General features: G+C 33.2%; 1 protein-coding gene across 2 annotated transcripts in view; it reads left to right on the top strand.

Moving 5' to 3' along the window:
• Positions 1-22,082, top strand: part of LOC125070732 — a 526,502-nt gene that overhangs the window by 190,802 nt on the left and 313,618 nt on the right. The gene's annotated exons all lie outside the window — the stretch shown is intronic.

Below are 22,082 nucleotides of genomic sequence, written 5' to 3'. Positions count from 1 at the left end.
ATTTCCGCACAAATGAATTTCAGTTAAATTATTAACTGCCTATTCAAAATGCCTTTTTAATATTAATTAATATTCGCATATATTCTTTATAACACGCTGTATAATATTCTATATCTGTTGCATAACAATAATACGACTGGGCATTTCTATAGTCGAAAGACTTATAGAAATATACTTACTTTAAACTTCATTGTACACCAGACTGAGCAAAATAAACAAATACAACATGGATCCAGCCTAAATAAAAGAGGCGTACAATATTTGCCGACCTTATCACTTCATAGCGATCTCTTCCAGGCAACCAACGGAGTAGGTTAGGATAGCTCATAGAATATGTGTCTTCATAAAATAGTTTGCGGTCTAATAATTTTTATCGTAATCGACATACATTTTTATCACTATACAAATGTTATGGTCATAATAATTATGAAATAATTAGGGTCATTTTAAACCTTCGTGTACATTACTCCCGACCACGTCTCTCTTTTTGCAATTCTGAAGTGCGTGTGGCGTGACACTAAAGAACATCGTGTGGTATACACTCATTATGCATATTTCTTTGTAGGACGCCGAGTTTTATCATTCAGATGCCTTACCGTCTCTGTAACGCAGAAAAAGGCTTTAAAGACAATCTGCCTTTACCTTAATATTAACACAAAGACGACGAGGAGAATTTGTGTTAAGTATAATCTGTTTTACGATACTTAGATACAAAAGATTTAAATTTGATGTTGACTTAGTTGACCCTACAATGGGGTCACCGCTTATTAAACAAGGACAATAGACAAATTTCCCAGTAATCTCTCGCTGTTAAATTAAAACCTGTCTCGACATGACGTTATCGAAATAGCAATAATTTCAAAATTGGAATTCCTTTGTTTAACTTTTTAACTTGCACACATTTTAGTGCAGCATATTTTAATTGCTAGAAATTACTAACGTTGAATTGATTTTGCTATGAACTTGCAAAAAGGAAGAAAAAATGTTTATAGATTGATAATTAAATTTAAAAATAAATTTTTGTTTCGTTTTGAAAGTTGAGAAATTCGTCTGGAGACAATCTTGGGCGTAGAATCAGGTCACGTTTATCTTAAAAATAAAATTCGAGCTCCATAGGATAGCAAATTTTCGGTTCGGTTCAAAATCAGCTTGCAAGATTTGACTCAAATAAACTAAAAAATATTGTAGAATAATTAAATGCTTAAAAATATAATCTGTCTGAATTTAAATTTCAAATCTATGATGACGATATGAAAAAAGTGTTCATCTTAACACGCGTAAAAAAATATTTACAAGTAAAATCGATCGATGATTTTAGTAATCAATAAAATAGTTTTTAAGGACTTCTTAACCATTCGCCTGTATTATATCAGTTCAAATTTGAGCATGTGTATGAAAGACGATTTGGCTGGAAAGAATGTTACTAGTGAGATAACGTCAGATAGAGAAGTATGGAAGAAGAAGACATGCTGCGCCGAACCCAAATAAAATTGGGATAAAGGCAGGAGGATGATAAGATTTGAGTATAACATAAGCTATTAGAAGATCTAAACATTACAGTTCGCAAACTGTAATGATACAATTTGTCTGATATAGTCAAAATAATTGACTCAACTACAGGAGATTGCTCGTCAGTAAGAGAGGCAGTCCTGTGACGTAATGCTAATAATTGAGTCTTAGATTGTCATATTACAGGGAAGAGCTCCTAGTGAGGAACCACCCTAAAGCTATTAAACGATGTAATGAGCTACGTCACATAAGTTACCGTCCAGACAGAATTAAAATAAAGCCTAAAGTCTTTTAGACTTTAGCACATTATTAAACAAAGAATCGCAATTTGAAGACTTTAGTAAAATAGTTAGGTATAAATTGGATTATCATCAAAAACATTCTCAACTTAAGACCATGTAACTTAAAAAAAATCTCACTTTTGGCTTTATTATGTATGCAGGCTATTTGGCACTCGCGATACTAGAACTCATTTTTATACTTTTATAAAATACCTTGTCATTGGATTTTTGGATCAAAAGAGCTTATCGAGCTGAAATTTTATATGCATTATTGTTACACAATTAGTGTATTCAAACATGGTAGTACACTTTAGGAATTAATCGATCACCGTCAGACTTTTTCTTTCGTTGAAACAGTAAGCAATTCTTGCAGGTTCTTCAGATATCAGTTTTGTTTTTCGAACCAGTGTAAGATTTGATTTGACTTATGAGTATTTTTATGATATCTGTATGCAATACTTATATACTCGATAAATACATTTAAAATAGAAAAAAATCTTTCCGCCAAATTGCAGTACCCAGTGTTGTTGAGTTCCGGTGAGTTTGCTAGTGTAACTAACTACAGGCACAACGGAAATAACATCTTAGTTAATGAGGTTGTTGGCACATTGGTGGTCTAAGGAATGGTTAATATCTCTTACAGCGCCATTGCCTATGTGCGGTGGTGACCACTTACCATCAGATAGCCCTATTGCTCGCTCCAGGCATTAAAAAGAAACTTACAATCTAACGAGTGTACCACCCATGTTAACATGAACTCATAAATTTTAGTCATTAAACCTTTTTAATCGAAATTATTCAAATTAGGAATTCAATAATGTTGAAAACTTTGTTCAAACACGTGTTCCATCCTCGTGGGTTATTAAGACGAAAACGGGTTTCGTATGTGTATTTTACGTCTTAGTGACCTAAAACATTGAATGGTCGAGTCAATATTATTTCTGATAATACGGATTTGCTTACATTATTGCTTAATAAGGCTTTCTCCTCGTCGATCTTTGAAGTCAATGGCAGACTGATAGGCGATACAATATCCGTACGCAGTTTGCTTATTACGTAAGTATTTCTGTGCAATTCTAATAGGTGCACATTTATGATCAGATCATTCCAATTGATTGATAAATTTGCTTTATTGTTATATAAGCTGTTATTGAATTATTATACCTTTTTGAATGACTTTTTTTCCAATTATATAGAACTAGAATAAAAACTAATAAAGTTAGTCTAATACACCGCCGCCCCCCCCCTTCCTAATTTTATATAAATGTTAATAAAAAGGACGCGAGACCGTAAAAGATTGGATTTAATGGGGTAAGGGAGGAAGGTCACTTAGTAGGATTTATCCTATGAGCCTGTGTCAATGTGGGCTCGTCCCAAATGGTCTCGTAATAGAAATTATTCAAATTAGACCTCAACTCATGTGAGGGCCACTTTGTTCAAATATGGGCAAATTGCTTGCGGTGACTACCAGTTAGGATAAATTTGTTTCCCTCATAAATATTAAAATAAATAATATCTTTAGTAACATAGGCTCTATACAAAGATATATTAATCAGTCAATACTATATATGTGGTAATATGTCTCGTGTATATGAAATTTTATTATATAAATAATGGCAGAAAATGCTTTTTTATATATATAGATTTTCTAATGTTACAAAAAAAATAAAAATAGAAACAATTCAAAATAATTATTTTGCTTTACACGCGTAAAAGACAACTACAAAATTAATATAGTCAAATCTAGTTATCTATTCTAAATGTATTCAATGATATAATTAAGTATTATCGAAATATACCTCAATTAGTTGTTGTACATTTGATATTCGTTCTCAATAACAACGATAAAAACAAATTAGAAAATTGAAGAACATTAACTCAAGATTAACATTTTATTATTCCAAAAATATAAGATAAAATATTATAAAAAAACTAAGCATCGTTAAGAAAAACGCTTTTTTTTCTTATAATGGAGAATATATTTCACGATAAAAATATAAATATTCTATTCGCTTTTATAGAATTTGTTTACACTTTTGTATAGAGAAAAGAAGGTTCAAAGGCGAAGGCAGTGGTGTGTAGTGATTCATACATAAACAAACAGAAAGGTAAATCACTCTGATACAGGCGTGAAATGTTTTAGGCTAGACCTTTTTAAGAGAATATTTCAAAGTAATTGCACTAGTTCCGTAATAAATCGAGTTATCAACTCGCGACTCGAGACTTGAGACTTTTTAATCAATGAGGCATAAATATTTAGCCACCGATCTATACGCTCGCAATGATAAGGGCTAAGACTTTCTGCAAAACTTCCTGCGTTTTTTTACGCATTTATTTATATAAATATCTTGAGATATTTCTGAAAATACTGATTTGATTTGCATAGTGCTAGGCAATATATATCTCTAATTATTCGATTATCTTGTTGTTTAAAGCTATTTTTTTTAAAGGTAATGTTAATTTTTAAATTAATTAAAGTAAATTAAAATAAATAAGTAGGTAGTAAGTATGTATATACTTTAGCAACAACAATTCAACCAATACATTGACTTTCTAATGCAGTTTTAAGAATTTATTGTGGTTCGTAGTGTCGGTATCATATCATAATCAGTCAACCACATCGTAAAAATTTCCATAGAGTCAAAGGATGAGTGAGAAAGAAAGGAGTAAAGTATGTTCTTTTAATAGTATTTAATGTACGTATCAATTAAACTTTTAAAATTGGAATTTTGTTTTTTTTTTAGTAGTTCAATATTAATAATATAATATAAACGCAAGTTTAACTCTAAACACGTCTCACATTGTTACAAATAATTAAATGACTAAAACGTAAACTTTCACAAAACATTCCATTACACGCGAACTCCTAAACTATTACAGGAAGTTAACGAACCTTTGAACAAGTTTATTTAGCAAGCACTGCGAAGTTGATAGAATTTTAAAGGGAAATTTTTCACATACATAGATAAACTTTATGACATAAACATGAAACAAAACATATTTTTTAAATACTAGACATAATAAAACACTTTACTCTTAGACACTTAGAATTTTACAACAAAAACTATCGAGTTGGAATCTGTTGAAATCTTAGCCTGAAAAAATAAAATAATATAAAATACAGAATAATAAATAATATAAAAAAATACACGCTGAGTTTCAACGTACAGTTCCCTTGTTAATCCGTATCCCGAAACATCGAAAACTTGGAAATATTTGATGTTTCGGTAAACCTCAGTTACAAAAAACTTTTTTATTGGAATATTTATGACTTTGACCGACATTGGTATCATTCACACGACATTCGTTGTTGTCATCGGATAGAGTGATAAGTATTTTCTCTTCTGTTGATTATATTCAAAATACTTATTATGGATTAATGTTAATAACATATTTTGATTCGTGAATTTGATAGATATGAGACAAACATTTAATATACCCATTAATTTTATCATCATGATATAGTAATGAATTTGACAATCATTCCTTAAACACAATAAAGAAAGATAAGCTGGTAACACCAAGCGGTACCGCAAAATTAATACATAATTCCTGGTGTAACAAATTGTAGTTAAAAATTCCTTTAATGTTTTTTTTATATTTGTCTAACAAATTATAGAAACTATTTGTTAAGTCAACAACCTTGACTTGCCTTGCTGTTCCTTCTTAGTATAATCTACATTCTGAATCAGTAGGTTTACATTAAATTTAATCCAATCAGTATGATAAAACCGATTCAAATAATATTATAAGAGGCCACTTGAACAAAGGATATTTATATTTTTATATGAAAATGTACGAATACAAGATCTTCAGATGTAAATAATGACAAATGAGGACAAATAGCAATTTACAATTCTGTATGTCGATTGTGAATAATGAAATCATAAATCAGTCCCAAAAATTTTTTACTCGACAGTCGGTATCGATAACTTAATGAATAAACAATTCATATAAATAATACACGAAAATGTATTTGTTTTTTGATAATTGTAGTATTATAGTAATGGTTGAAATTTCATTAAAGATTAAATTATTATTCAAATATGAGGAAAACGCACATGAATTTGGGATATAATCAGAAATCGGAATCAGAGTTTATCGGAAAAATTACTAGCTACTTACGCGATTACTTGATAGTAAGGTTTTTTTCTCACGCAGCGAAAACCTTCAGAAAGGTACCGTGTACGTGTTGGATTGCTACCCACTAAAACTACTGCAAATAACAAGGCTTAGTGTCTGTCTGGGTCCCACTCACAGATCATATTCTACCGCAATACTTATTACTGTTGCGTTCAGTTTGAAGGGTGAGCCAGTGTAACTATAGGCACAAGAGAGATAACATCTTAGTTCCAAGGTTGGTGCTGCGTTGTTTTTATGGCGCAAATGTCTAAGCTGACAAAATACTATATGGTGGAATTTGAACTTCAACCAACTCATTCTACATGAAAAAAAAAATGTTTTTCAAGCTATCTCATATCATAGTTTGAAAAACTAGCAAATATACGTGACTTCTGACACTTCCATTTCAAGCATTAGGCTGGTCAAGTATGGCGTAGTGCCGATGGCTGTTAGAGCAGACGAGTCCTTGACTGGAAACCACATATCGGCTTACGCAACTAAGCATGCTCTCCAGTAGAGATCGATGACCTTAAAATCTCGTCGAGACCCGACTGGATGCGGAAGGGAAGGTTCGGGAATTTTGCGCACCTTGCGAAAGCCATATGTCAAGCAGTGGACCGCGATATTCTAAGTAGATAAATACTTTTACTACAGTTCTCAGGAGCATGATATTTAGAAATGGCATGTTTCGTTATGAAAAATAAATATGCAGAACTGGAAATTATTATTGTATATTAAATTTTATTTCGTAAGTAAAATTATGAGTCTTATTTTAACCGTAAAATATCCAAAACTTTGCAATATATGTTAATAGCGTAAGCCGATTTTTGTTCCAGTTTTTATGGGACGATAGCTGCACATAAAAATCGGTTATGGTCTCATTTTGAAGGACTCCCACCGTATTTGTGCAAAAATTAAAGAGAGTTCTAGATTTAAATTTAATAAATTGTTACAATTTAACACGCATTTAATTTGAGATAGAGGAAAAAAGGTACTGGCCGATTAGAGAGTGTGTTATCTGTGTTGCCTAACGAAATAGAGTTGTCGGCAGTGAGTCTGTCGACGGGGTCATGTGGGACGTGCTTAGGACGCCTACGGAACGGATAGGGTATGTCCAAGGGACTATACTTGCTCGCCTCGGATATTGGTGTTCGATAATTTTACATGTACACACTATATATAACCAGAAGCAAATGTCAGAGTCGAGATGGCCCAGTGGTTAGAACGCGTGCATCTTAACCGATGATTTCGGGTTCAAATCCAGGCAGGCACCACTGAATTTTCATGTGCTTAATTTGTGTTTATAATTCATCTCATGCTTGGCGGTGAAGGAAAACATCGTGAGGAAACCTGCATGTGTCTAATTTCAACGAAATTCTGCCACATGTGTATTCCGCCAACCAGCATTGGAGCAGCGTGGTGGAATATGCTCCAAACCTTCTCCTCAAAGGGAGAGGAGGCCTTTATCCCAGCAGTGGGACATTTACGGGCTGCTAATGACTAATGACTAATGTCTAGACAGCGCGATTCAGGAAAGTGACGTTTTCAATTAGCGCCATCTATCGCTATCGGGTTGCATACGCAATTATATATACGCAATTATATAGTCACTGTTATGGCTTTCCTAATATTGGACGCTTTGTATCAAGAACAAAGGTTTACTGGTATTAACATTATGATTAAATACGAACTGATATTATAAGTTTAATACCGAATCAATTTTCGTTACATTCTATATCAGTGTATCAAATCATAGGATTGTTATATTGTTTTGTTTATCACAAATATAAAAACTCTTTACAGAAAATACGTTTGTAGCAAAGCTGTATTTGTAAGAAGAACTATTTGCACAAATAATATTTTACTATGAAATAAAAAATATTTTCTAAGAACGAATATATTTGTATTTGAATTTCTAGAGAAATCTGTAGAAATAATGCTTGATACAATATATGTATGGTAATCCAAGTACGGAATTTGAGTTGTTTTATTGATTTCTAAATATAGGTTCTTACATATGAAATTGGCGTTTCGTACACGAGGAATATAAAGTCATTTTTTTTTTAAATATATTTAATTAATCAAAGTATGCACTGTTGTTATCTATGCACTTTTGTCATCTTATAGGTAATTTGTTGATCCCTTTACTAAAAAAACCAAGGAGGCGAGAATCAATAAACTCTTTGAAGGCGGTTTGGACTGCCGCAACGGAGTTGAATTTTTTCCTTGTAAGAAGTTGTCCAAATTCCGGAAAAATGGTAATCTATTGGAGCAAGGTCCGAGGAGTACGTTGGATGTCGCAGACATTCCATTTGTAGCTCATCTAACTTAGTGGTTGTTTGTTGTACAGTGTGTGGTCTTGCGTTGTCGTGAAGCAGTGGCCTAGGGCGATTGACCAATCTCGGTTGTTTAGCAGTTAGTTCATCCTTCATGGTTTGCATTTGCAATCAAATGACATACACAATGAAAAAAATTAAAACGTTTAAAAATAATACCACGACAACAAATAAAATGTTTACTAAAAATCCCATGTGAATTATAACAGTAACAAAAAATGGATATTATAATGAATCGTATATAACAGAAAGAGACGGAGAAAAGAGTAAGAAAGATATATATATATATATATTTCAATAACTATACAGTTACAATAGAAATGAGTTTATTACGTTTATAATATTGCTAGTTTATTACATACTAACACTAATTTTAAGCTCAAAATAATTTTCTAAGTTATGAGATTATTTCTCAAGTCAAATTATAAAAAGCGAATTAAAATATAAAGCAAGAAAATTTCCACTGCTCTTTGAGATATGTTTAAGATTTAATTAAGTAAAATAACTTACTGTCCTCTGTGTTTCATGTTTTTATTTGCGAGGTACTGTTATGTTACTTTACTTTGTTCATGCTTTCATAATAATAATACTATCTAGATTATTCTAGTGCAGTAAGACTCACTGCGATGTTGTTAATTAGACTACTTTATGCAGGTAAGTTAAAATTATGTTTTTGTGTAGAGTTTTTTTTACGACATCATAGACTTTGTTCTTGATCGAATTTCAGCAACAGCGGCCAATCTTAAGGGCATCATAACCCGATGGGATAGCAGTCCAACACGACCGGGGAGAGATCAGGCGTAGAACATAAATAAACTCCAAAATAACATAAATTAATACTTGAATAAAGATTACTACTATTTTAATTTTACAGCGTAATTTTTCCATGCAAATCCGTCAATATATATATATATATGTGTGTGTGTGTGTGTGTTGCCATTACTCTATCATATCTCTCATCCGCCGATTTAGATAATACCATTAAAATATTAATAATTTTCAAGGTGCATTCGCAAAAACGATGTTAACATGTTTATCGATGTAATGCTTTTATAAATCATGCATAAGATCAAACGTCATATTCAATTGACAAACTAATGTATGTAACCTTAACATTAATCTCTATGCGTAAATGTTTGATGTATTGAAGCTTTTATTCCATTGAGCGGAATGATATGAAAATCATATTTGTGTAGGTACTGCGCTGATGTGCTTGATTAACATACGAGTTCCGTTCTATATATTATATGTTAGGATATACAATAAAGCTAGTTAGTTTTCTAATGCTGTGTCATTCGGAAAACATATAGAATTCATCTAATATTGTATTTTAATTTATATTATATTGGCTACCCGTTCTTCGAATGAGTAAAATAAGACGTCTACGTAAAACTTTTGAACTATTGTACTATTCTTTTGACCAAGTATATTAGTTCTCAGAAATTTATTATATACTCTTCGCTCGTGTTTTAAGGGTTGGTTGTCGAGTATTATTCACACAATATCTTTATAATTTATAGCCTATGTATTATTCTGATGTATAAGTTATATTATTTTAAAGTTTCATTAAAATCCATTCAGTAATTTCTGCATGAAAGACTAACAAAAAATTATAAATTATTTACTAAAATTGTACGAACGGTTTAGGAGCGCATGAAGGCAAACATACCAAGAAACGTTTTTTTAAATTGTTTATTAACTAATATTTTCTACCTGTACATTGGCTCAACTAAGGGTAAGTAGACACCATTATCCATAAATATTCCTATTATAATGAATATTTATCATTCCTTATATCACCAATGCACGATCAACCTTGGGAACTAAGATTGTATGTCCCTTGTGCTTGTAGATAGATTGTCTCATTCCCCCCACAAACTTTTGTGTTCCGGACACAACATTATACTAAGGATTGTTACTTGGCGGTATGATATATGATGAGTGGGTGGTACTTATCTGGTGGTTTAAAAAAGCCCTACCAACAACTGAAAAAATCCTTTTTACAACCTTACGTCTGCTGCGCAGCCTTGAAAAGATTTTAGACATCTATTACAGAGGTTTTTTTCACAGGTATATCCCAATTTACAATACCTTAGCATTTAAACATAGAGTTTATTTTCCATTGTGTTCATTATTAGGTTCTTTATCATTCAAAAAGTTATTTACAATTATTTCTAATTCTAATAAAGTTGTTTTTTTTTTTATCAGAGTAGAAATATGAGATCAAGCTATAGTTTTTACGACTTGCTTCGATTATCGAAACTATATCTAAAACTTTATATAAAATTGAAAATTGACCATGAACAGTTCAAAGTGACAATTCTATCTTGTGACACGGAGCAGCTAATAGTCGACAAAAAAAAACGATCCCATCCGAACCCGCATCCAAGTTTGCGGGACGGATTCGACCCTCCATTTGCCAAACGGTCAACCACAGTAGGACAAATAAACAATGTGATCACAAGTCATCTTAATGGTATGGATTTTAAGCGGCATAATAAACTGATTACCACAGGGCATAGAGATTGGCGCTGTAAGAAATATCAATCATTCCTTACATCGCCAATTCGCCACCAATCTTGGGTTACTGGCTCTCTTCAAATCGAAAGACAACAATACTGTATTTACAATATTGGTTAGTATCCACCCAGACGGACTTGCACAAAAGGTTGACTATCTTTTTCAGTCCAATAACCCAAGGGGAACACAAAAGTTTTAATAATAATAAATGATCAGCTCAGGGCCCCATTGTGGAACTTTAAATAAACTTTTAATTGACCCTAACATATTATATAATATACTAAATTAACATATTAATATATACATCATATATAATAAATTGTTTTATGTTTTTATTAATTTGACGCACTTTCCGTTGGGTATTAATTTAATTATTTAGTTATCACTTTATCAATTAATTTTCTCTGAACTATTTAACTTTGTGATGTGTATTGGTTGGAAGTATAAACGTGGTATTGTAAAGCCGCTATAATAATTTAGGTCAATGTTTAATTGTTCAAAATCTCTTGAAATCTCAGAAAATAATTTGTGACATTAAAGACAGATAATAATAATAATAAGTTAATTAATGACAGTTAATAATTAAATAATTAATTATAATCATTATAACATTTAAAAGGATACATGCAAAATCAATCAATCAGTGTGGGACGAGGCGTTGCGATGAACGCACTTGTAAATTTTTTATCGCAATTACAGGACACGTGGAGTGTGAGGTTTATGTATCAGTAACGCCCAATTGAGCAAGGTCAGCGACTAAAGTATATTCCTCTACTAAAGTTTCTGTAAAGGATTCTAAAACGAAACAAAAAGTAAAAATTACGTAATGGTTGCTTTCCTTATGGTGCAAATGTCTATGTTAAGACGAAGCTATTATCATATATTATATTTATCCATCTGCTTCGATGGTTGACGTAATCATTAATTTAAAGTGGTAAACGGCAACTGTCATATGTTTAAATTGAGAACATTTTGTTTTAAAATCGAATTTTATATTTTGTACTTTATGACGGTCAGTTTGACCTAATTAGTTCAAGTACTCAATTTAGCAACGTTAAACTAAATGAAATTTTGCCCTGTTCATTATAAATTAAAAATATAAAAATACTAGTCAATGACCTCGTTCAATTTGTCACGGCACATCCCAAGTTCGATGTTCAAATCCAGTGTCGGACCAATAAAATGTTTTCCTTTTTTTTGTTAAGAAATTGGAAGTTATGTACGTGGACAGTTTTTACAACCCAGAACCTTAAAAGCATAAAAAGCTATTGATCCCATCGAATTATAAGAGTTAAAATATGTTTGAACTAATACTTATGGACTGTCATACGATCCGTGCAGCTGGTCTCAGCATGAAGAATGGTTGCTGAAATTGGTCAGGAGGATATATAACCATCACGGATTCATTTTTCTCAAAGCATAAATCCAACTAATAAAATATAATTCAGCGAAAATAATTTCTATAGAAACGAGATAAAATATCTATCAAGAAAAATATATTTTCATATTATTGTATAAGAGTTCAGTTCTATGAATCAACAAAAGAAATAAATTGTTTGTATTATATTAATGCTTTTTGTGAGAATGCTTGTTTGGTAATTTAGTGTCTAACATTAACAAGATCAGATATTTAGTAACAATAAATTATTCAGGCAACACTCCAACAAAAATATATCGAACAAATTGCGCAATATTTAGTAATGAAATAATTTTATGCGTGTATATCACGATTAGATCGCGTTGATTTTAGCTGAAGATTGTCCGTTCAAAATGGAGCAAGCACTTCTGAGTTTCCACTTTCTTAATTCTTGTTTAAAATATAAACACATTATAAAAAAACTTTTTATATATTTTTCAACTTTACAACAAGTAATTTAAGGAAGTGAATCAAGAGACAATTGTAATATTATATTAGGTGGTATAAAGATGTCCAAGTTCAGGATAAGTTCTGTGAAGCTTGGTAATTAATTACTCTTAACAGGAACTGGAACATAAAGTCAATTTGAAATGGGGCCAGAACCAGAGTTTGGAATTAACGAAGGGATGAATAAAAATTAGATTAGTCTAATGTCGCGAGAGAAATATGATATTTTTTAGCATTAGCAGCCTGTAAATTTTCCCACTGCTGGGCTAAAGGCCTTTTCTCCCTTTGAGGAGAAGGTTTGGAGCATATTCCACCACGCTGCTCCAATGCGGGTTGGCGAAATACACATATGGCAGAATTTCGTTGAAATTAGACACATGCAGGTTTCCTCGCAATGTTTTCCTTCACCGCCGAGCACGAGATGAATTATAAACACAAATTAAGCACATGAAAATTCAGTGGCGCCTGCCTGGGTTTGAACCCGAAATCATCGGTTCAGATGCACGCGTTCTAACCACTGGGCCATCTCCGCTCTTACCTGGCGTAGGGGACACCGTGATCAAATATGAAATGTTGTGTATTAAATATTAAGCAAAAAATAACATTTTTAATTGTGGGTTTTATTTATATATAAATTTGTTTCTAGAATGAAATGTGACTCTCATATCTCTCATTCTCTATTCTCGATTTAATGGTTAGATAATACTTGGATCTTAATGTTCATTGGTTTAAATTACGACCTCCGTGGTCGAGTAGTGTATACACCGATTTTCATTGGTACGCCACTCCGTCCCGGGTTGGATTCCCGGCCGAGTCGATGTAGAAAAAGTTTTCATTAGTTTTCTATATTGTCTTAGGTCTGGGTGTTTGTGGTACCGTCGTTACTTCTGACACAAGTTTTCATAACACAAGTGCTTTAGCTACTTATATTGGGATCAGAGTAATGTATGTGATGTTGTCCAATATTTGTTTATATTTATGCTTTACTTGGTGCTTTGTGCAATATTTTAACACCTATCAGCAATACTTCACAGTGGCTTGAAGGGACATAACATCTTAGTTCCCAAGGTTGGTGGAGCACACGCAATGTAATTATTATTTAATACTTCTTTTAACCTCAATGTATATGGACCATTTACCAAGGAGGTTATCTATTTAATTTAAAAAATATATACATTGTCCCTGGTGTTGCAAAAAATATACTTACTGTTAATTTTTTTTTTTTATGTATTGTACAATATAACGTTAAGATAAGCACAATCCAGTAATACGAAACGATAATAAATAAGATCGTGTTAAAATATTGATCGGCCTAAGTTTTATAGTCCTCAAAACAATGTGGATGATTCGCTTTTCCTGAAGGAATAATTAGTTTGGAAGCACGGAAGGTATATGTTCACTGATCAAAGCGTGAGAAGATTACCCTTTTAATATCTTCCAATAGCTCTTTACATCACCTGAGAGGAAGATTGATAGGCCGTGACGTTGAAATAATTATAACATTTTAATAAAATATTACGTTAAATATCGCCCATTAAATCAGCTCTATTTTTACAATAACATTGCAGAGATAGATTATTTTATTTTATATTTTTGTTACAGGTAAGTACATCACAATACTTCCATGCATAGAGAATCTGACTTCAACACTAAAGGGGCGAGTGAGGTAAGCTTTATTAATTTGTTATTCAGAAAGTGATACGTTGAACTGCATCGTGGTATTTCTAGTAATTCTTGCTGTTGTGAGAATGTTAGTATTATAGTTTATGAGTGTAATGACTAAACTATTAAACTACAGAACTATAATAACAACAAAAGGCACTTAAATTTGTAATACTAATATTATGATTGTAATGATGTCTGGCAATTTCACATGCAGACACACCAATATATACTTTAATAACTAAAATTTACTTGCTTTGCTTTTTCAAGTTCGTCTGGGTAGGTACCACCAACTCTGATGTTCTACTGTCAAACAGCTGTACTCAGTGAGTTAGCCAGTTTAACTACGGGCACAAGGGACTTAACATCTTATTTCCCAAGGCACCACTAGCACATTGAAAATATTAACTTTAAAGCGCCATTGTCTATGGTAAGTGGTAACCACTTACCAGCAGGTAGCTCATTTCCTCGTCCGCCAACCTACGTCATAGAAAAAAACATCAAAAACAAGCTCAGTTAAAACAATTGTCAGCGTCATAAAAGATACAGAGAACTCATGAAGAAAGAGTTTTGTTTTTATATTTAAGTCAAATAATTTATTAATTTCAACTTTCTACTTGATAGGTTATACGCTGACCTTGATCGATTGGGCGATAATGAACAATATGCTCCGTGGAAACCTTACACTCCACGTGACTTGTATTTTCGTGGCATAGTCTCACGGGTCCATCCAGTACAACGTGTCGGCCTGTACGTAATTTGGCAACATGGTATCACCACAAATGACGTACATTAAAAAAATCTTTATAAAATATTTGATAATATATTCTGCAAAAATAAAATTAACTTAATCGATTATTCAGAAGCGAAGAAAAATTAAACCCTAATTTTTATTCTCGTCTGGTAAACAAGTAGAACTTATTCGATTAAACTTTTCGAGACTTTAATATATTTTTGCCATGCGATTTTTTTTATTTCGGTTGCAACTTTTAGTACCTATGTTTTGAAAGATTTTTATATATATACCTTTATTGTACCTGTGAAGCCGGGACCGGTAACTATTAATAAATCTAGTAAGCGTGGTGTCTGTGACTATAAAACATATATTTATAAATAAATACAGGTTTTAAAAGTCAGGATTCAAGTACACTAAGAAATAATACTAATTTTATATAAAGCTGCTTACGAACGTAACAGTTGCAACTGATTGTCTTGAAATTCGACACACGGATAGCTTTGAACACAGACGAATACTTTGAGACAACTTTTGTCAATCGAACGGGTAATAAGAATTCCTAGCGAGTATCCGCTGCATTGAAGTAGTAAATTATACTACTGTAGTATGTTTAGTAGGTCTTTGTGCAAGCCTTGTCAGTTACCATCAGTGGCGTAGATATCGTAAGGCCAGGTGGTGCAGTGCACCAGGGCCCCTGAGCTCTGGGGGCCCTCTAACCTAAGCTATGAAAAGAGCTTTGAATAGAGATTAAGTATGGATTTAACTTACTAATTATATGTTCAATTCACTGTATCCTGTATCCTATTCTTATTCCTATCTATAATTTTGAAGGCCAATATATCTTGAAGAGGGGGCAAGGGCACGATTCTTTTTCTATGCACCGGGGCCCTTACTCACCTAGCTACGCCACTGGTTACCATCTCATAATATATCGCTAAATAGCAATAATAATAATAATAATTTATTCACACACCCAAGAAACCAATGTACACATTTTTTTATTTTTTTGCTTATTTACCAAAATTAGGGCTTTCGCATTATCACCTCTGGTAGTGGACCTCTGAACCCGAAACTAATGTAAATTGTCATATCAGAGTTAGCAATTCCTTAACAATTCATTGCCCACTAGATTTCTGAATAGGGACTCAACTTCAAAAGAGTTGAAAAAATAAATTACAAATAAAAAAATATATGAAAAAAGCAAAATAATACACTTAATATATGGCAAGTATTATTGCGTTACTGTTTGGAGGGCGAGCAAGCCAGTTTAATACAAGCACAATGGATTAAATATTAGATTCCAAGGTTGGTTGCGCATCAGCGATGTAAGGAATGGTCAATGTCAATGCCATGTATATTTGCGATGGTGATCATCAGATGCATTCGCCAGGTCACCTGCTTATTATAAATAAAAAATACAAACGAAATCAATATTCAAGTAATTGCAATTCTGCACCTAAGATTAATATTGTATTTTATTAAAAAAATATCTTATAACGGTTAACTTATCTAAGACTTGTAACAAATTATATTTACTTAGAAATGTTTTACTTTTCGGAGCTACAACTTTTATAACAATAATTACAAGCCAGCTATCCCCAGACTTGGTAAAAAAAACAAATTGTATTACTTGAAACATTTATATTGAAGAACAAACCTACTAATGAAGTTTCTTTTTTATGGGAACTAGTCCTTTGTTACTGTACCCAGAATACCTTCTCAAAGTGTGATCATAATCGGACAGTTAAAAATCTATAGTAGAACAACTTACATTTTTATTGTTAAGAAGATTAAGCTCTTAGTAATGAGCGATATGTATGTCTATGTTTTAAAGACCATTATCATTTTGATTTCAATCAATTGAGTTTTGCTATTGCCTAGTTTGCAAACAATCATAGTTGCACATGCGAACTTATGGCGCCCTACGATGGGACGGTAAGGGTGGTTTTTTAGTCGGTATTTCGTCACTTGGTTGCCGGTGAATCCCACATATTTCCACGTTTCATGCGCGGAAACAAAAATGCTTTTTTTCAGCGAAAAAAAAGGTTATGCAGACACTACAAATTCAAAAATAACATAAAAAGGTTGTTTTTAGTTAATTACCGTACGACTCGTATCTAAAAATAAACAAATGTATGTAAGCAAAATTGCACGACATTATTATATTGTGAATATTTTGTTTTATGTAAAAAGTAACATCGTCCGCAAAATTATATTCGTTTTCGTTACACAACTTCCGGTACTCGCGAAATGTTGCCCATTTAAATATTTCCGTGTTTCGAGAGATTGAAATTGGTTTAAAAAACCGAGTTCGTGGTTTCGGTGCCGGAAAATGAATTAAAATGTTTCATCCCTACGTAATATTACATATTTTACACGAACTTACAACGTCTAGATTTTGGAGGATTTCCAAGGAAGTTACAGTTATTGAATAGCGTACTTAAGCATTAAAAAAAAGTTTTTATACATTTTTACATCAATCTTTGGCTGTTAATACTCACACTTGGAACAATTTGCTCTAAAAATTAAAAAAATAATACGGCTCACTCTAACTGTGATCATATCATTTGTCATCGTAAATGTCTCCCGACTAGCAAATTCCTTCTTTCATATTGAGGAAAAATATTCAAGACTCCATTCGTCTCGCTGTTCCGTAGCGGTTTTGTGACATTCTCAAAATTTCTCCTAACATATAAATGTTATGAACCTTTTCCTTCACGTAATTCAATATCAGGGCACAATGAAGGTCACTTCTTTTTTGATTCTAAAAACTTTAATCAATGTGTAACTAGGCTCTTCATATTAACTAAGTATAAAAACCCTTTTTAAAAAACTAACAGATTTTTAACTTTTACTAAAATATTTTTAAATATTTGTTCAATGAACAAGCGATCGTCGATCCGGAAGTCAATTAGCCTAATTCATTTTAAAAGAATATATAACAATTGGATTACCAGTTTTTTGGCAGATCGGAGCATCAAGGTCGTTGTCGACGGTGCATGCTCTGACTTAAAATTCGTCAATGCTGGTGTTCCACAAGGCTGCGTTCTATCACCCACTCTGTTTCTTCTGCATATCAATGACTTGTTGCAAATCAGTAACATTCATTGCTATGCAGACGACAGCACCGTAGACACCTCATACACCGGCCGTGCTAATATTTCTCGGGAAAACGTCGAAGAAAACCGGAACAAACTTGTATCTGAAATCGAGTCTTCGTTAAACAAAGTCTCGAACTGGGGTCGGCTAAACTTAGTTCACTTCAACCCCAAAAAGACGCAAGTTTGCGCGTTAACCGCTAAAAAAACACCATTTGTCGTATCTCCACGATTCGAGAACATTCCGTTAGCCGCTACAGCTAGTATCGGAATACTTGGCGTTGATGTTTCGAGTCTCGTTCAGTTCCGCGGTCAATTGGAAGGCAAAGCCAAATTGGCATCAAAAAAGCTTGGTGTGCTCAGCAAGGCAAGACAGTATTTCACGTCGGCCCATCGTCTAAGACTATACAAGGCGCAAATTCGGCCTCACATGGAATACTGCTCTCACCTCTGGGCGGGTGCTCCCCAGTACCAGCTCCTTCCATTTGACCGTATCCAACGTAGAGCGGCTCGAATTATCGACGATCAAGCCCTTTCCGATCTGCTTGATCCTTTGGCTTTGCGTAGAGATGTTGGATCGCTCTGCATCTTCTACAGAATTTATCACGGGGAATGTTCCGAGGAATTGTTCGAATTAATCCCGGCTGCTGAATTTCACCTTCGGACATCTCGTCAAAATTCCAAATATCACCCGCACCACCTAGATGTCCGAAAATCCACAACAGCGCGATTTTTAAGACATTTTCTGCCTCGCACAACCACTCTGTGGAACCAGCTTTCGCCGGCGGTTTTTCCGAACCGATACGACTTGGAAACCTTCAAGAAAAGAGCGTACTCTTTCCTGAAAGGCCGGCAACGCACCTGCAAGCCCCCCGGTGTTGCAGATGTCCATGGGCGGTGGTAGTCACTTTCCATCAGGTGAGCCTCCTGCTCGTTTGCCACCTTATGACATAATAAAAAAAAAAAAAAAAACAAAAATATATAATACCTCCGTTGCTAAGGCTATAGCCTGATTAATATTTTTTATCTGCGTTTTATCTTATGGATTAGTAGATATATTTTTAGGTATGGTTATAATGCTGGAGTTTATACCGTGATTATTAAAAATTCAAAGAGATTTTGAAAAAAGAAAGAATTTACAGTTGACAGTAAAAACATTCTTAACCCATATGTAACGAAAAAAATCGAACTTGTTCTTGAAAAAAAAACTCACCGGATAAATATGTTTATGAATTTTACTTATAAAATCATTCTTAGATAATAAGTAATCTATTTAATTAGTACTACGGAACTCTAATAGTAGACCAAACTGCTATTGTTTGTTAAACAAGCCTCTTAAAGTACGATACAATAATCTTAGCTTTTGATTTATTGTATTAAAACACAAGATATATGTCTGAAAACACACACATGGTTGTGATTCGAATTCGAATTAGACAAGAAATTATGGTCAAAACTATAATTTTCTTAATAGATTCATAATAATAAATAAAAAATATAACTAACATTATATATAAGTTTAGCGTTTACAACATAATTTCAGTATTAGATATATAAGTACGGAACTTCAATCATAATTTGTACGATAAGCTCTCCGATGATTTCTGAACCGAATAAAACACTCGGTTCACGTGACCCGAATTATTAAAACCTCATTGAAACACTATCTGATTCCTGACCTATTTGCTATTCCAAGTCAACCAATAAGAGGCGTGTTTACATGAGCATATAACTACTTGATTGGTTAATATTATATTTTGATTATATAGATTGTTAAATTTGTGTATGAATGGTTTGTACACAGGGCTGTAACGTAAGCGAAATTCGTTTTCGGTCATTATTTAAATGTAAAAAAAAACAATGAAATGATATAAAATATGATGAATTTGAAATTAAAGATTTTGAACAATATATTTCAAGAGTACAATGGCAAAAAGTGCTGAAATCCGTAACGGTGTTTTGGAAATATGAGGTAACTACTAACATTACTAAATAAATTTAATGTTAGATGATATTAGTGCTAAAAAAGTGCAATCATGTATGTATTTTTACACTGAATTAGCGTAGTGGATAGAAGTCCAAGCCTCTGAAAAAAGAGCCACCTTTGTATAATAGAGTAATGTTTTTGTCATGGACGCTTGAGTTGGGAGCCTTACGTGTTTATATGCGACGGCTCTGAAGGAACGGCAGCCCGAATGTCTTCGTTCTGCCGTACGAACTAGCAAGGAGTTTGTGGGGGCGAAATCTACGCCCCCTGAGAACAGCTCCGCCGAGCAAGGAGCGTAGTACAGCTCGGTCTGTTGATGTCTTACATCGACACAATCCAGCAGCGAATTTGGTACGTGCCGGAGACGGCCATCACAGTGGTTTAGAATCCCACATAACCCGGTTTCTATCCGCTAATGTACCAGATAGTTTTAAGCGACTTTCTTGTTGGTTTTAAACTGATTGTAGATCAAAACAAAATTTATCTCTAACTTCAATTAAAATAAAACTAAATTTAGGTTTTCTTTAAAAACCCCCCGACGTGTCGGTTACATTTGTTTATTTAATAAGTATTTTATAAATAGATAGGACTACGCACGGATGATATGTACGGACAAAACAACATTCATGTGTAATTCTTTGTTATATTAAACCGTCGTTGCTTGGATTTCAGAACACTTCCAAAATTTTCTAGAAAGGAACTATTACAAGCACTCGTTCTTGCGTTCAGCTATCCGTGTGCGTATTTCGCTTGTGATTCCTTCTACATCTACAATCTCAACGGACATTAAAACTATTTTTACTCTGAATAAATTTTTAATATAATTTCTTTGTAAATCTACCGAGATAGCTTAGTTGTCATATTTTTTTATAAGAAATATACAATTGCGTGTCTAGTACGCAAGCCTACCTACTGTCACATAAGCCGTGACGGCAAATGGCGTGACACTTGTGACGGCGTCATGTCCCATCTCGAATTCGAAAATCGAATTCGATTAGTCTTTAGATTGTTTCGAAGAAATAGCAAATAACATAAAAACTGCGATTGAGGCTTCTTCACGAGTTCAAGCGAATTCGGTTGAAGGAATACTAGGAAGCTGCTTCGGACTTACGATCAATAGCAGGAAAGTTTGTTTGTCATAAATCAATGGTGTTTGTAGACGAGGATTTTTTAAAGATTTTTTCTTAAGATATCATAAAAATATAAATAATCATCCTATATAAATATTATATGACTTCAAAGGAAGCGAAGTTTTAATGGTCTTCACAAGGAACAAAGGGACGATACAAAACAGTCGCTTGTCACCAACGTTGCAGTAAAAATATCATCCTTGTCTCTTTACTGTAGACCTAGAAAACAAAGGGAATGGTTCAAATGAAAAAAAAAACCGGTAGTGACGTCAGCCGGGCTTCCTCTGAGACACGACGCGACTTAAGCGCTGCTATTCACTGTGATTACATTCGTAAAGTGCCAGTCGAGAGTTGTAATTTAATTCAGACTGGCTTTAAGTACAGGCAATTACCTGTATCGTGGTTGATTTTAGTCTCTTTTCTATTACCTTTTTAGTACATGCTTGCAATTTCGTGGAAATGTAATATCATAGAAAACGTAACCAACGGTAGTGCGTGTATGTGTATAAATACAAAAACTCACACTAACACTCGCCAATTTGATTGCCACTATAAACATTCCTTTGGTATATAATTTTTAACAAAACGCCGACTGCAAAAACTATTATTTTATGTCGTAGCTAGCTGTGCCCGCGACTTCGTGCGTGTTTGAATTTAATAAAAAAGCGTGACTTTATAATAATAAAGTCACGCTTTTTTATATAGAGTTATATGTAAAATAATAATTTTACATATAACTCTAAAATAAAAGTAGCCTAAGTTACTCCTTATTACATCAGCTATCTGCCAGTGAAAGTCCCGTCAAAATCGGTCCAGCCGTTCCAGAGATTAGCCGGA

This window comes from Vanessa atalanta, chromosome 18 (genome assembly GCF_905147765.1).
Source record: "Vanessa atalanta chromosome 18, ilVanAtal1.2, whole genome shotgun sequence".
In the NCBI taxonomy this organism is placed as follows: domain Eukaryota; kingdom Metazoa; phylum Arthropoda; class Insecta; order Lepidoptera; family Nymphalidae; genus Vanessa; species Vanessa atalanta.
Note: the sequence above shows the minus strand (reverse complement) of the source record. Positions and strands in the feature narration are given on the sequence as shown.